This window comes from Narcine bancroftii, chromosome 3 (genome assembly GCF_036971445.1).
Source record: "Narcine bancroftii isolate sNarBan1 chromosome 3, sNarBan1.hap1, whole genome shotgun sequence".
NCBI lineage: Eukaryota > Metazoa > Chordata > Chondrichthyes > Torpediniformes > Narcinidae > Narcine > Narcine bancroftii.
Genome location: NC_091471.1, coordinates 278,258,943 through 278,271,118, shown reverse-complemented (window position 1 = coordinate 278,271,118; position 12,176 = coordinate 278,258,943). Strand labels below are relative to the sequence as shown.

Below are 12,176 nucleotides of genomic sequence, written 5' to 3'. Positions count from 1 at the left end.
CCGGAGCTCTCACAGTCAGATCTGCTGCAGACTTGCCCAGATCTCGGTGAACCATTTCACCTGTTGCATAGGCGAGCTGCCATAGTCTCTGCCTTTGGTAGAATTGTAATTAAAGGTAACGGTTCCATTATTGTCACATAATACTACATTTAGAATGTAACATATGTGAAATTCTTTAACTTTGTCAACCATAAGGAAGACAGAGAGTCGCCACTCTGTCAAGCGCCTCTCATAGAAATGAGACCCCAGCGAGGATTAATCTAATAACCCCTGGTTTACAAGGCCAGAGCTCTAACCACAAAGCTGTCGGAGACTTTTGAGTCTCTTCAACCAGCAGTTAAAAAAGATTCTGGGAGGCTCTTGGTCTCCACATTCAATACATCCATCATAAGAGGTATCATTAAGTCTTTAAATTGTGTGTAGAACTCGGGAGGAAACCCATCCTCCCTCAGAGATTTGTTAGCTTGTAAAAGACTTTCTAAATTTCTTCTCTCATGAAGGAGACATCTAAATCAATTTGTTCTCTATCTTCTAATTTTGGAAGTTCAACATTTGTTTAAAAATTCATCCATCTCATTTAAGATTTATATAGTTTTGTATAATGTCTAAAAGCATTATTTATTTCTTATTTATTTCTTTTTGCATTTATCATTCTAGCTGACACCTCTGCCTTTAACTGCCAAAACAAGGCTTTGTGCACCCATTCCCCTAATTCAGGGGTGTCAAACTCAAATTCACGGAGGGCCAAAATTAAAAACTTGGACTAAGTCGAGGGCCGAACTAAATATTTATTGAAAATTTTCAACAACATCTGCATGTTTTCTCTTCTTTCAACATTTGTAATGTTAAACTTTAGGATATAACTTTAGGAGGATAATGTTACAGGTCAGGAGTAGGTAGCTCAAGTTCACCCTTTGCTTGACCTGAGGGAAACATATTTGGTCCCTGTGGAGATGTAGTCAGCATTCACAGGCTGTGTCCATTTTGGCCTGCATCAGGACTCAGCATTTCCTGCTCACTCCTCAGGCTCTAGGCCTCTATTCACCCTCAACCCACCATCCCTCTACCTGACCAGTCCTTTACCCAACCTCTACTCACCCCTCACTCCACTTGCTATGCCTCTACCCACCCCATCCTATACACGCCCCTCTACTGCCTCTCCCCTCAACCTGTTCCTCCCTCTACCCATCTCTCACCCTCTAATCATCCCTCCCCTACTCACCCTGCCCCTCCCCTTTTACCTCTTCCCTATCCACCCCTCCTTCTAATCCCCTCGCACCACCATAACTTCTCCTGCCCATTACTCCTCACCTACACCCTCTGCCCACCCCTGCTTACCCACCCACTCAGGCCCAGCGCGCTGCCGATCAACCTTTGCGGACAGCCACCATCTCTCTCTTCACGTGCAGGGCCGAACCAGCCGTCCCTGGGATCCGCGCGGGTGCAAGCGCTGAAGGCCGTGGCGACTGGGAGAAGTGCGCTCGCGCTGTGGAATGGCCGTCCGGTGCCAGTCACGTGGGGCTCGCGCTGCCCGGGGGCTGTGCTCAGCCTGCCATGCCCGTCGCGCCGACAGGAAATCACAGGCGCTCGACAGGTGGGAGAAGTGACTGGTTGTGCGGGGAGCCTTCCAACTGGCTTGCTGGCTGATGACATCGACAGACTTCTCATGTTACAATTTCTCGTGTTACAATGGGGAAGGATGTGCAATGAAGGGGGAGGATGGTGGGGGTGACATTACCAAAAAACAGCATCGGCTCTCGCTGCAGGGCGGGCCACCTCTAATACATTTTTGAAATGATCTTGCAGGCCAAATATAATTATATCGCGGACCAAATTTGGCCCGCGGGCCAGAGTTTGACATGTGTGCCCTAATTCATAATATTTTTGTTTAGTTTGTAATTTTTTTTAGTTCTATATGTTTATAATGTATTATATTTCATTTCTTTTATTTTATTTCTTTTATTCTCTAACAATCTGTATTTTTCTGGTGGCTCTGTTCTCTGGTGCTTTTTTCCATTTTCGCTATATCTTTCTCTCATCTAGTGATTCCCAAAATGGGCACTGCTGCCCCCTGTGGGTGGTGGAAAGACCCAAGGGGGGAATGAGGAAATAGGGGGATGTGAGGAAAGGGTGGGGGGGGGAGCGGTTGTATTAATCAGTTTGCTGCCAAGTTTATTGAAGAAGCTTGTGCAGAAACTTTTGAGGCCAGACTTGGGGGGCAGTGGTGAGCAAAATAAACGTTGCAAAGGCATTCTTGCGAGAGGAGTCTCGGTAGCCGCCATGTTGTACTGGTGTCACTACCGCCCTCTCAGCGCCACCAGCACCCCCCCAAGTGCCGCCACCAAAACCCCCCTCAGCACCGCCACTAACCCCCCATCTTGCTCAGTGCAGCCACTAACTGCCCCAACCCCACTCAACACCGCCACTACACCCCTCAGCACTACCACTAAACCCCCCACCTAGCGCCATTGTATGGGGGGGGTGCGCTCAGGATGTGGCTCGGAGGCCAAGGGGGCGGCAGCTGAGAAAGTTTGGGAACAACTGCTCTAGACCATAGGAAATAATTTGTCCTCTTAGATAAGCATTAAAAGTATCCGATATTAAAAAGTTATTATCAGTAGACAAAATAGCTCTATCCATCTCTTAATAAACTCACAAAAGTCCTTTTTCTTGTTTTTCCATTATTGCAGTAAAGTTCTGATGATTGATCAAATAGAAGTCTCGCCAGATATTCTGTTTTTACCACTATTTTTTTTAACTGGGCAGGCATTAAGAACAAATCAGCCCTTGTATGTCAATCATGTCCCCTTGATTAAAATGTATAGTCTCTTTCTAAGGGGTTAAGCTGGCTCCATATATCAATCAAATTTATATGCTTCATAAATGATGGTGTTGTTTTTGTGGCTTTTGCCCTTGTCATTGTTCTGGCTGATTTATCTAGCACTGGATCTAGACAGAAACTAAAGTCTCCTCCAACCAATATATTTTGTCTTTCCTCTGCTGTTTTGAAAAAAATATCTTTCATAAAGGTTTCACCATCATATTTTGATGTATAGATGTTCATAAAAGTCCACAGTTCTGCAAAAATTTTATGATGTTCCATTACAAATCTTCTGACTTGGTCAATCTCTATATTATTGGTATATTTTTATTAATTAGAATCGCTACTTCTCTTGCTTTTGAGCCAAAGGAAGAGAATATTACTTGTCCCACCCATCTTCTTTTTTAATTTAGCATGTTCCAATTTGGTAAGATGCATTTTTTGTAGAAAGACTATATCTGCATTAATATTTTTGGTCTGCCAAGACCCACCTCCTCTTCACCATTCCAATTGTCCCATTAATATTAGGACAAATAAATTTTAATGTTCTATCCATGTTGATTTTTCAAACAAATAACATATTTTTGGTTGTTTAAATAATGCAGTGATCTTTCCCCTTTATAAAACACATACAATGTCCTTGCCCTGACGATGTTAACAGGAAACCCCGAAAGCCTGCGAAAAAGGCCTGCAAATCTCTCGAGGAAGAACCTCTCTCTTTTGCACCATCTTTTATGGACACTCCTCTCAGGGCGCTAATATCCCCCTTAGAAGGGAGTCTCCACCTTGCTAAGGCAAGCTGCCTCAGGACCTTCGTGATGCCATCATCATCACCCTGTACAAAAACAAAGGCGAGAAATCAGACTGCTCAAACTACAGGGGAATCACGCTGCTCTCCATTGCAGGCAAAATCTTCGCTAGGATTCTCCTAAATAGAATAATACCTAGTGTCGCCGAGAATGTTCTCCCAGAATCACAATGCGGCTTTTGCGCAAACAGAGGAACTACTGACATGGTCTTTGCCCTCAGACAGCTCCAAGAAAAGTGCAGAGAACAAAACAAAGGACTCTACATCACCTTTGTTGACCTCACCAAAGCCTTCGACACCATGAGCAGGAAAGTGCTTTGGCAAATACTAGAGCGCCTCGGATGCCCCCCAAAGTTCCTCAACATGGTTATCCAACTGCACGAAAACCAACAAGGTCGGGTCAGATACAGCAATGAGCTCTCAGAACCCTTCTCCATTAACAATGGCGTGAAGCAAGGCTGCGTCCTCGCACCAACCCTCTTTTCAATCTTCTTCAGCATGATGCTGAACCAAGCCATGAAAGACCTCAACAATGAAGACGCTGTTTACATCCGGTACCGCACGGATGGCAGTCTCTTCAATCTGAGGCACCTGCAAGCTCACACCAAGACATAAGAGCAACTTGTCCGTGAACTACTCTTTGCAGACGATGCCGCTTTAGTTGCCCATTCAGAGCCAGCTCTTCAGCGCTTGATGTCTGTTTTGCGGAAACTGCCAAAATGTTTGGCCTGGAAGTCAGCCTGAAGAAAACGGAGGTCCTCCATCAGCCAGCTCCCCACCATGACTACCAGCCCCCCCACTTCTCCATCGGGCACACAAAACTCAAAACGGTCAACCAGTTTACCTATCTCGGCTGCACCATTTCATCGGATGCAAAGATCGACAACGAGATAGACAACAGACTCGCCAAGGCAAATAGCGCCTTTGGAAGACTACACAAAAGAGTCTGGAAAAACAACCAACTGAAAAACCTCACAAATATTACCGTATACAGAGCCGATGTTATACCCACACTCCTGTTCGGCTCCAAATCATGGGTCCTCTACCGGCATCACCTACAGCTCCTAGAACACTTCCACCAGCGTTGTCTCCGCTCCATCCTCAACATTCATTGGAGCGACTTCATCCCTAACATCGAAGTACTCTAACATCATCCCTAACATCGAAGTACTTGAAGTACTCAAAGAGGCCGACAGCATCGAATCCACGCTGCTGAAGATCCAACTGCGCTGGGTAGGTCACATCTCCAGAATGGAGGACCATCGCCTTCCCAAGATCGTGTTATATGGTGAGCTCTCCACTGGCCACCGTGACAGAGGTGCACCAAAGAAGAGGTACAAGGACTGCCTAAAGAAATCTCTTGGTGCCTGCCACATTGACCACCGCCAGTGGGCTGATATCGCCTCAAACCGTGCATCTTGGCACCTCACAGTTCGGCGGGCAGCAGCCTCCTTTGAAGAAGACCGCAGAGCTCACTTCACTGACAAAAGACAAAGGAGGAAAAACCCAACACCCAACCCCAACCAACCAATTTTCCCCTTCAACCGCTGCAACCGTGTCTGCCTGTCCCGCAAACGAGCCTGCAGCTGACGTGGACATTTACCCCTCCATAAATCTTCGTCCACGAAGCCAAGCCAAAGAAGAGAAAAGAAGGGAGTCTCCACCTTGCTACTACTTTTTCCAAGTTTTCTCTCTTTTCTGAGCTCTCTGTGAACATTTCAATAAAGTTTAATTTGCAACAATAAATACAAGATGGTTTCTTTTAAAAAAATATCGAACTTTTACTTAGTCCCATTGTGACCATTCTTAACTGTCTTCCTCTTTGGCAGCCATAGCCTTTTCATAGACCTCACAGGAAGTCTTCCACCTCGTTCTTAGTCTTGAAAAATTGTCGATTACCTTCTGCTATTTCGACTCTCAGTGTCACGGGGTATATCATCGAATATTTCAATTTTTTGGAACTCAATTGTCTTTTTACATCATCAAACTCCTTCCTTTGCTTAATCAAAGTAGGACAAAGATCTTGAAAAAAAATAGGACTTTTTCATGGTCATTCTCTGCTGGGCCATTATTTTGGTTAGAGTATTCATATGCTGCTCCCAGAATTCTCTGCCAGTCCCTGTAACAAAAGTCTTACCAGGTCTGGTCATGGTCACTGATTGTTGGCTCTCTTGGGACCGAGGGTCCGGCGAGTTCTTTCAATATGCACTTTTTCTCTGAATTTGATTTCTCCCAACACTCGCAGGATCTATGATTCAGAGAAGTTCACCGGATCTCTTCCTCGATTCCGTCATTCAATCCAATAATTCAGACATATTTCATCTTTTTTTTTTAAACTTTATTTAAAATTTTATGACATGAATAAAATAAAAATCACATTTAAAGAAATAATAAAATATAAGATAATAAAAATTAGAATGCTACATCATTAAAATACACAAATTAACCCCCCCCCCAATAATTATAACACAACATTAATCATCTAATTTAAAATTAGTCCAACCCTCCCCCCAAAATAAAGAGTGAAGAATTAATTAACAATATTGTAAATAAAATAGAAAAAACCCCACTTACAAAAAAAAGGATAAAACTTAACAACAAAAAAATTTACTAACAACAAAAAAAATATCAATACTAAAATAATACCCTTAAACATATATTTAAATCAAACATAATACATGTATTTAACAAATGAAATCCACTTTAAAACTAAGTTCAAATATTAAAATCATATATCAACCACATATCTGTTATACAAAAAATCATAATTAATAATACATAAATACAGAATTTCCATTAATACCAAGTTTCCATAATTCATCGAGAGATCAAAAACATCACTTAGAAAAACAATCAGATAAACTTTTTATTCCCTTATATAAAAAAAGAAAAAAAAAGAAAAAAGTTCAAACTCTTATAAAATTCTCCATATTCTTCATTTATAACATCTTCAAAATTCTCTATCGAAATTAACTTAATTTTATTAAACTCTTCTCCCTCAATGTATTTGTACATAATTTTCTTCTTTTTCTTCTTATCACCTTTCCCCTCATCTTCCTCTTCATCTAATTCAACATCCTCAATTTTTGACTTATTATCTTCTGTGACATCATCCTCTTAAAAAAGAAAGAAAAAAAGAGAAAAAAAAACCCCCAAAAAAAGAGAAAAAAAGGAGAGAAAAAACCTCCTAATTCCCTCTCAATTACAATCAGAAAACAAAAAGAGTTAAAAAAAATTATTTATTTTAAAAAAATAATAAAAAAAAACCTTCACTTCTTAACCCAAAAATTAAAAAGAAAAAAAAACAGGTCGAAGGTCACAACTACCTCCTCCTGTTTAAACCGCCCAAAGCGGTAAATTCAACGTCCTCAATTTTTGACTTATTATCTTCTGTGACATCATCCTCTTAAAAAAGAAAGAAAAAAAGAGAAAAAAAAACCCCAAAAAAAGAGAAAAAAAGGAGAGAAAAAACCTCCTAATTCCCTCTCAATTACAATCAGAAAACAAAAAGAGTTAAAAAAAAAAATTATTTATTTAAAAAATTAATTAAAAAAACCTTCACTTCTTAACCCAAAAATTAAAAAGAAAAAAAAACAGGTCGAAGGTCACAACTACCTCCTCCTGTTTAAACCGCCCAAAGCGGTAAATTCAACATCCTCAATTTTTGACTTATTATCTTCTGTGACATCATCCTCTTAAAAATGAAAGAAAAAAGAGAAAAAAAAACCCTAAAAAAAAAGAAAAAAAACCTCCTAATTCCCTCTCAATTACAATCAAAACAAAAAGAGTTTAAAAAAATTATTTATTTTTAAAAAAATAATAAAAAAAAACCTTCACTTCTTAACCCAAAAATTAAAAAGAAAAAAAAACAGGTCGGAGGTCACAACTACCTCCTCCTGTTTAAACCGCCCAAAGCGGTAACTCCCCCAAAATATTGGGCATGAGATAACTCACAGGTAGCTGATGACTTCTGGAAACTAGTGCCCACCCAGTTCCCTCTCCCAACTCCCAACTATAATAATGAATGATCTGAAACCAATCTAGCCTTATACTCCACAGATGTAACCCTATCCTGCAAATGTGCTGATATTAAAAAATAATCAATCTAGAAAAAGAATTATGTCGCGAGGAATAAAAAGAAAAATCTTTCTCTGTAGGATTAACTCTTCGCCAAATATCAATTAAATTCAAATTTGCCATCATATTAATCACTTGGATTGCCATCTTAGACTTCTTAATTACTCTTGAGTACTTATCCAATAAAGGCTCCAACACCACATTCAAATCTCCCCCAACATCACATTAGAGTTCGATTGTCCAAGTAATAAAGACATATCCACAACAAAAGCTGTATCCTTAACATTAGGAGCATAAACATCAAGCAAAGTCCATGCCTCATTAAAGGTTGTACAATTTAATTTTAATAATCTTCCACCATTTTTCTCTTCACTCTGTAACTTAAATGGTAGATTCTTATGTACCAAAATTGCCACACCTTTTGCCTTAGAATTAAACGAAGAATAAAAAACGTGCCCAACCCATTCACGTTTGAGTTTCAAATGTTCCTTATCTATTAAATGAGTTTCCTTTGCCATTGCGACCACCGTTTCTTCCATTTCTTCCAGAAATCAAATTCCCTTCTTGCAGCTCTGCCCTCTTTGGAGACCGTGGAGGACTACGTCGTTCCTGGAATTGCGTAATTGGTAAAGACTGAGCAAAATCCATAGCTTCTTTAGGATTATCAAAGAACTTTGGTTGATATCCATCCTGAAAAATCTTCAGTACCGCAGGGTATCTAAATGTTGCCTTATATCCTTTTTTCCACAATAATTCTTTCACAGAATGAAATTCATGTCGTTGAAACATAATTTCCTGACTCAAATCCGAATAGAAGAAAACACGATTACTCTGAGCCATCAAAGGAGATTTGTTTTGCTGTGCATTTCTAATAGCCATATGTAAAATAGTCTCTCTATCACAGTAATTTAAACAGCGAACCAGAACAGGTCTTGGATTCTGTCCTGAAAAAGGTCTCCTTCTCAAAGCTCTATGAGCCCGTTCCAATATTAAACCTTCAGAAAACTTATCTTGTCCCAACACTTGTGGAATACATTCAGTGAAAAATTTTCTTGGATCTGGCCCTTCTATGCCTTCTGGCAAGCCGACAATTTTCACATTATTCCGTCTGGATTGGTTCTCCAAATAATCAACCTTTTTTGCTAAATTTTTATTCTGAATCTGTAACGTTTCAATTGTTTTATTCACATCTTGCAATTGATCTTGTAAATCAAATAATTCTTGATCACACATCTCAAGTCTTTCAATAGTTTCAACTTTAAAAGCTCCATAATCAGCCATCTGTTGAGTATTGACATCCACCAATGCATTAATCTTAGAAGTAAGATTATTCATAGAATCACCTAAATGCATCATTGAAGAAAATATCTTATGTTCAAGACTCTTGAAAAGTATATCAACATCAGTAGATCCAGGCATGGTGGGATTCTGCTGTTCTTGTGGAATCAGAGGACCTTCTATCCCTTCTTTTAATTTAGTAGCTTTTCTTGCAGTTTGACTCCGTGTAAGAGCCCCTGCCACAGACCCCCCAGAAGTATCAGGAGGCTGATGATCAGGGTTATCTTTGATCCAAACCTCCTTTAAAAGCTTCGTTACATCAGTATCTGGAAGAGCTGATATAACTGATGGTATAGCAGTCAAATAACTCTTTAACTCTCCAACTGGTGGCGCCCCAGCTAATTCAGCAGTCAAAGTCTCAGTAGAAGTTGTTTGAAATACTGGCATCCGGCCAGCCCTTTGTTCTAAAGGCAGCTGAAAACGACCTTCAGAAAGACTTACGGAATCAGAACGGAGCTCCAAGGCCGAATTCTTCGCTTGTTTTCCTGGATCCATTTCACGCTGAGTCGTGGCTTTTTGTAAACAAGCAGGCTCAGATAATTTCGGAAAATATAATTTTTTAACAATCTGTTGATGTTTCCCTTTACTTTTTTTTTAACAAATGTACCATTAGGTATTAATTCAACATCTCATACTATTTATAAAATTTTTTAAAAAGTTTTAACGGGCACTTAAAGACAAAACAATAAGTTAGAGTCAGGAGAGGACTGGAAGGCACGTCTGTTCCTTATGCCATCTTGCCACGCCCCCCAGACATATTTCATCTACTAAAATTCTCCATGTGGTTGATCTTGCCCAGCTAACCTTGTCTGTCCGATTCCCATTGCTTCACATCTTTCTCCAAAGATTTTAGCTTATCTTGTGTTTTTACCAAGTCTGTTTCAGCTTGGATCATTCGTTTAATTAAATCTTCAACAATTTCTTTAATTTCATTCATCTTGTCAGTCATGTCTCTCATTACATTTTCAATGCCAGCAAAATTTCCATCAAGTTTTCCATCTTCTCCAGGATAATATTTAGTTTTTGTCCTGACTCCCCAGCTCTGCTGGGGTCCACTGGTCCCGAGGCCACTTATACACTGCATCCTTTTGGGGTTTTGTTCAATATTCCTGGCTGCGTAGCTTTGTAGGCGACAGCTACTCTGCTTACTAAATAACTGCACAACCAAACGGGTTGAGTTTAGTGAACAAACTGATTTATTGAGGTCAGCCTGGCTGGTCTTATGCTCCCAGCCCAGACCTTGGCTGAGAACCGCGCCGTGGGCCTTGACACTGCCAGGGCGTCACGTGGGCTGCAGAGTGCAGTCTTCTAAGCCCGGTGCCGAGGTCGGAAAGAATTCCCCGATGGTGCCATTTTGGCTGGCTGCCCCGCCACGTGCATGACATGCGGGGCCAGTTCGCCTGCCGTCACAGCTTCTTCATTTTTTTTGTTCTCAGCTGCCTTGTTTCCTTAATAGTTGTTTTATCCATTTTTTAGTAAAAATTTCTTTATTTTAAAATTTTAACCATCTTTTTAATACTCTTCGCAGAGAGCTCAATCAAAACACGACTATCTAGTTCTTTCACATGGCTACACTCCACTCTCAGCCATCCTTGACCTATTCCAATTCACCTATTCCAATTCAGCAATAGGTCTATGACAGAGATCAGCCCCCTGGCCAAATCCTCAGCCCTGGAACAGCTGGATAACAAGTGCATCCATATCAGCAAACAGGAGGGAGATTGAAAACTTGCCTGAATAGTGTACTAACCTCTCACTCAGTGTCACCAAGACCAAGGAGCTGATTGTAGATTTTGAAAAAGAAAACCAGAGGAGTACGATCCAGCGACCATTGAGTGACCAGAGATGGAGAGGGTGAGCAAATTAAAATTCCTGGGAGTCACTATCTCAGAGAACTTTTCTTGGACCAAATATAGGAATGTCATCTTGAAGAAAGCATGTCAGTGCCTCTACTTTCTTAGGAGTTTGCGGAGGTTTGATATGACAATGAAAATCTTGGCAAATTTCTACAGATGTGTGGTGGAAAGTGTGCTGACCTGTTGCACCATGGTCTGGTATGGGGACACTAATATTCCTGAGCATCAAGCCCTCCAAAAGATAGTGGACACAACCCAAGACATCGCAGATAAAACCCTCCCCTCTATCAAGTACATCTACAGAGAACGCTGCAGTTGGATAGCAGCTGCAATCATCAAGGATCCACACCATCCAGCACATGCTCTGTTCTTGCTGCTGCCCTCAGGAATGAGGTATCAGTGCCACAAGACTCACACCACCAGGTTCACGAACAGCTGCTTCCCCTCCACCATCAGACTCCTCAACAACAAACTCAATCAGAGACTTATTTAAGAACTCTTGTGCACTTCATTGATTTTTAAAAATTTTCTCTGTATTGCAGTTTGTTTACATTCATTATCTGTTTGCAGTTCTTTATTTGTTTACATATATATGTTGTGTACAGCTTTTTTGCAATACCAATAAGTGTCAATTCGGCCTTGCTCGCAGGAAAAAGAATGTGAGGGTTCTATGTGATGTCATGTATATCTACTCTGTCAAAAAATCTGAAATCTGAATGCTCTGTTCTCGCTGGTACCATCACGAAGGAGGTACGGGTGCCACAGTGCTTTTTTATACAACCCAATCCCAATGGCTTCGTCAGAAAATTTGTAGATTGCATTACTGTTGCACCTAGCCACACAGTCATAAGTAAAACACGATACCATGGTTGAAGTAAAAGCACAATGCTGGAGAAACTCTGCAGGTCAGTGTTCTTTATGTAGCAAATATAAAGATTCATAGCTAATGTTTTGAGCTTGAACCCTTCATCAAAGAATGAAAAAATGTGGGCAGGCATCTGAACAAATTTGTGGGGGGAGGAGGGGCAGGGGAGGAGCACAGTCCCAAAGGCAGGAGGGAATGAATGAATAAGGGAGGGAGGACACACCAGCAAGCAGAGGGAGGGTGGATGGCTCTGTGGATGGAGAGCTGGAAGAAAGAAGAGTAAAGCAGGGGTCTAAGAATGCAGCCCTGTGGTGTTCCGGTATTGATTGAGATTGTGGAGGAGATTTTCTTACCAATCCTCACTGATCAGAATCTGGAGGTGAGGAAATCCAGGATCCAATTACACAGTGG

At 40.9% G+C, this 12,176-nt stretch overlaps 1 protein-coding gene across 8 annotated transcripts in view; it reads left to right on the top strand.

Moving 5' to 3' along the window:
* The window catches only part of usp22 (ubiquitin specific peptidase 22), a 308,536-nt gene that overhangs the window by 180,866 nt on the left and 115,494 nt on the right, over nt 1–12,176 (top strand). Inside the window, exon 1 of one of the 8 annotated variants that reach the window (XM_069928256.1) lies at nt 11–115. The exons of the other annotated variants lie outside the window; for them this stretch is intronic. The gene's annotated coding sequence lies outside the window, so the exon portion shown is untranslated. Of the gene's footprint in view, nt 1–10; nt 116–12,176 lie in introns of those variants that run through there. 8 annotated transcript variants of the gene reach the window in all.